General features: G+C 50.6%; 1 pseudogene; it reads right to left on the bottom strand.

Moving 5' to 3' along the window:
- LOC124774425 overlaps nt 1-5,000 on the bottom strand; it is a 9,836-nt pseudogene that overhangs the window by 2,974 nt on the left and 1,862 nt on the right.

A 5,000-nucleotide genomic window follows, 5' to 3' on the forward strand; every position in this document is an offset into this window, starting at 1 on the left:
ACAGGTTGTCGAAGGCCCCTGAGATGTCTATCATTATACCAAGTACATACTTTGACGTCGCAGAGTGAACAATCCGGCAAACCTCATTGATCGCATCCTGGGTGGAGCGACCCTTTCGGAATCCGAACTGCCTATCACTCATACCATACAGAGTTCGATGACTCTGGAGACGGTCAGCCAGCAACTTCTCAAATGCTTTGCCCATTACATCCAGCAGACAGATAGGCCGATAGGATTTCGGCACTGTTGGATCTTTATCAGGGCCTTTCCTGATAATTACAACTTCTGCAGTTTTCCACATTAGTGGATAATAGCCCCTTTGTAAACAGCTGTTGTAAATACGACTTAGTGCCGGGGCGACCAAGTGTGCGAGTCCCTGTAAGATCTCCACAGGGATCCCGTCAGGACCAGGCGCCTTCTTCCTTGCAAAGGTGTAGATGGTTGCTTCTACCTCCTCTGCTGAGAAAGGGCACACGTTTGTATCGTTAAGATACGGAATCGACAGCGCCTGACGTATGTCCCGCTGCTCGTGCGAGTCTTGGTCCTCAATGTCATCAGGCAATAATGTATCCAACAGCAACCTTGCTGTTTCTTCCCAATTCTTGGTCATGTCTCCATCCCCAGCACGTAGCGTAGACAGCATCATGGGCGATCTTATTTTTTCTCGAACGATTTTGTAAGGAACTCCCCAAGGGTCTGTTCCCAGCTGATCGTTCACAAATCTTTCCCAGGATTGGCGCCTTGTAATGTCCAACTGATCCTTGTATCTCTGCTTCAGACGACGATAAATACGCAGGTGGTATTGTCGTTCGTCATGGGCAAAGCTCCTTTGGTAGTTGCTTCGCGCCCTTCTGACTGACCGTTTGAGCACAGTCAATTCAGGGGTCCATGGGGTGGACTCCCTGCAGATGTATCTCGCTATTCGAGGTACAGCCAGTGTGATAGCCGTTTGCACGGAGCTTACCAGCTCCTCCACAGCTTCATCAATATTACCTATGTCCTCTCCGAACTCGGGAGGACTGAACACCTGCACGAGTCGGTCCCAGTCTGTCCGAGCATAATTGAAGCGTTCCACCCACTCGCCTGGCACATCCGTGATGGTCGGCGCTATATCAAATGTTATACAGTTATGATCACTGACAGTAAGATGTTCTCTTACTTGCCAGTTATGGACGTGGGGTGCTGCCCTCTCGCTTGCTAGTGTGACATCAATATTTGATGTTGCACCCGCCCTCCCTGAGTAGGTCGGGGGGTACCCAGGCAAGTTTAGCACATACATGTGCGTTTCCATTATCAAATCAACAAGCTCCGCACCCCTACCGTCCTGTACATCACTGTGCCAGAGTGGGGACTTAGCATTAGCATCAAGAGCTACAATTATAGCCTGCCCGGCTAAAACTCGTAGTATCCAATTCAGCTGATCAAGATAAATCTTGATGTCATGTCTGAATTGGCAGTAGACGTTTACAACGTACATACTGTAAGACAGCAGATTTAGTTGTACAACTATAATATGCTCAGTACAGAACTGATTTAATATCGTAGTTTTAATAGTTTTATTCAATACTATAATTGCACTCATGGGGTTCCCACCTGAGGATACCACCTGTGCTGTTGCGGGAAAACCAGGGACTCGACCCGCACAGGAGTTCGGTTCTTGTATCAAAAGAATATCTATTCCTTCTTGTTCCGCTACCTTCCGTAGCTCATGTGCAACCATCTGGCTGCGCATAGCATTGACTTGTACCACTTTAAATATCGCCATAATCTGTTCTTTGGACAAGTCTGTCTAAGAACATTCGGTGGGTTGGACAATCTTTAGGTCCACCACACTTACGGCCTCGTCTTCTGCATGGTACACATACCGCAGCTTTGTCCTTATTAGGACAGCCTTTTTTGATATGTCCAGAGAGGCCACAATGGCCGCAAATGACATCGGGTTGCGTACAATATTTATTCGTATGGTTAATATCCTGGCATTTTGTGCATCTCGGCACAGCCAGGTAATCTTTTATGTTCAACGCAGAGTAGCCAACATACAACCGACCCACTCTCGTTAGTGATTTCCATAAACCTGGCGAGACTTCTACCACGTGGTGTACTGTCAGTTTCTCACGTGGTCCTACTTTAAAGCGTAACTTAAACTGTTCATCGAATTCTCCTCTTGTCATATTCATATCAAAATTTTGGGTATATATTGCGTCTACCAGATTGTCCGTTGTCATGTACGTAGGTACATCATACAGACACATCAAAGGTCGACGCTTGCGAGGAGGTTCACACTTCGCTTTGTTATTTAGTTGCTCGTTGTTTAAGATCTTTTGGCAGTCCTCTTGTGATGCTGCTTCTACTATCAGCACATTCTTTGCAGTGCGTACATTATTTATCTTTATCTTATCCTTCTTAGGATCTACGCACTTCTCGAATACTGACTTAACAGTCTTAATGTCATCACCAGGTTTAGGTTTAATGAACACCGTGGGAGTAACTTTCTTAATGTTATCCTGTATAGTTTGTTTCGCTGTCGGTGCCTTGGCAACTGGGGCTCTAGCAACCGCAGCATAAGACCGGGCCGGTTGACCTCTAAGTCTTTCATTTTCTTTTTCTAATTCTGCCACCCTACCCTCTAACTGAGAGTGGGCGATTGCCCAGTTGGCTACAAAGTCCCTAATATGGTTAATAGCATAATTGCTTATCTTACCATTTTTAATGCTGCTATCCAGCAATCTCAGAAATTTCGAATGTCGCTCAGCGACAGACACATTCTCGAGGCTCGAAACTTCGCTAGTATCTAACGTATTAACACTCTCTTGATTCTCAGCCATTTTGATAATTAGAGAGTGTAAAAGTGGAGGCCCGTCTCTTGCCCCGGACCGGCCTCTCTGGCATGGGGGGAGGCTATATGCAGCTCGCTCACCGGTCCCGCCCCTTGACCAAGAGCTATCAGTAACTGAGCTGCCAGGTTTAGCACGCCGTGGGTACAGCGCACTAGTCCTCTTCAACAGCCACACCACCACAGTTTTCACCCGCTCCCTTATCGGCGAATGCCACCCACATTCCGGGAGAGCGGATTCACTCTCCGTCCTTCGCCCCCTACTAGGCCAGGTTCCCACCAAAGGCCAAAGACCCGGTCCTACTCAGGTGCCGGGCCGGTCCCCCAGACGTTCGGAGGTCTGGACCCATCTAACCTGACCGGGGACATGTCACCACGCCCCGGCTTGGCGGAGCATGTCTTGGGGTCCAAGACAAGGCGAGTGGCCTTCGCCGACTTGGGGCAGGATCCCACCACAGCAAATGCAGCTATCAGAACCAGTGTACAAGTTGTTCAGCACACTGTCGCGCCCCTACCCTTCAGTTGCCCGAAGGCTTAACAGCTCCACCTCAAGAAGGCAGGTAAGGGCACTTGAGAAGGAGAGGCTGTTTGAGACGCATCCTTCCCCACACTGCCTTTTACCAACCGAGAGCCCGCACAGCTTGAGGGCTCACAGTATGAGACAGCTGGAGCTAGATAGGGACAGCGGGAATCTCGTTAATCCATTCATGCGCGTCACTAATTAGATGACGAGGCATTTGGCTATCAACAGCCGTCTTTATTCAAAATAATTTGAATAACACAAAATATATACATATATAGTACGTGGCAGGTGTTTGACGCCATGTCCGCCACCGAGGTGGGGACTTACAGGGCGGTACCACAAAATACAAGTAAAAATTAACATACACATATACATATATATCAGTGCGGAAGAACAAGACAAAAAACACAAAATAAAGACACAAAGAAGGAAGAACAAAGACGGTTTATTCCTCCTGTGGATAGGCCCCAGGAGTCAAGGCGAAGAAAAATAACCAGCAGCCTAGCCGACGCCGACACGCTGCTTCGGGCTAGGAGCCGTCATACGCTCGAAAATCTTGTAACTTTTGCAGCAGCTCTGTAGTGTTCTTGTGCTCAGCACCGCCAGTTCTCGGGGTCGGAAGCTTAAGAGAGTCATAGTTACTCCCGCCGTTTACCCGCGCTTGCTTGAATTTCTTCACGTTGACATTCAGAGCACTGGGCAGAAATCACATTGCGTCAACACCCGCTAGGGCCATCGCAATGCTTTGTTTTAATTAGACAGTCGGATTCCCCCAGTCCGTGCCAGTTCTGAGTTGATCGTTGAATGGCGGCCGAAGAGAATCCGCGCACCCGCGCGCCCCCGGAGGAGCACGCTAAGGCGGACGCGGCCTCGCAGCAAGGAAGATCCGTGGGAGGCCAAGGCACGGGACCGAGCTCGGATCCTGCACGCAGGTTGAAGCACCGGGGCGCGAACGCCGCGCAGGCGCGCGCATCCTGCACCGCCGGCCAGCACGAGGCCGACCAACGGCGAGAGCAGACCACGCCCGCGCTAAACGCCCGCACTTACCGGCACCCCTACGGCACTCACCTCGCCCAGGCCCGGCACGTTAGCGCTGACCCACTTCCCGACCAAGCCCGACACGCCCCGATCCTCAGAGCCAATCCTTATCCCGAAGTTACGGATCCAATTTGCCGACTTCCCTTACCTACATTATTCTATCGACTAGAGGCTCTTCACCTTGGAGACCTGCTGCGGATATGGGTACGAACCGGCGCGACACCTCCACGTGGCCCTCTCCCGGATTTTCAAGGTCCGAGGGGAAGATCGGGACACCGCCGCAACTGCGGTGCTCTTCGCGTTCCAAACCCTATCTCCCTGCTAGAGGATTCCAGGGAACTCGAACGCTCATGCAGAAAAGAAAACTCTTCCCCGATCTCCCGACGGCGTCTCCGGGTCCTTTTGGGTTACCCCGACGAGCATCTCTAAAAGAGGGGCCCGACTTGTATCGGTTCCGCTGCCGGGTTCCGGAATAGGAACCGGATTCCCTTTCGCCCAACGGGGGCCAGCACAAAGCGCATCATGCTATGACGGCCCCCATCAACATCGGATTTCTCCTAGGGCTTAGGATCGACTGACTCGTGTGCAACGGCTGTTCACACGAAA

Source organism: Schistocerca piceifrons, unplaced genomic scaffold (assembly GCF_021461385.2).
Source record: "Schistocerca piceifrons isolate TAMUIC-IGC-003096 unplaced genomic scaffold, iqSchPice1.1 HiC_scaffold_961, whole genome shotgun sequence".
Classification (NCBI taxonomy): Eukaryota; Metazoa; Arthropoda; class Insecta; order Orthoptera; family Acrididae; genus Schistocerca; species Schistocerca piceifrons.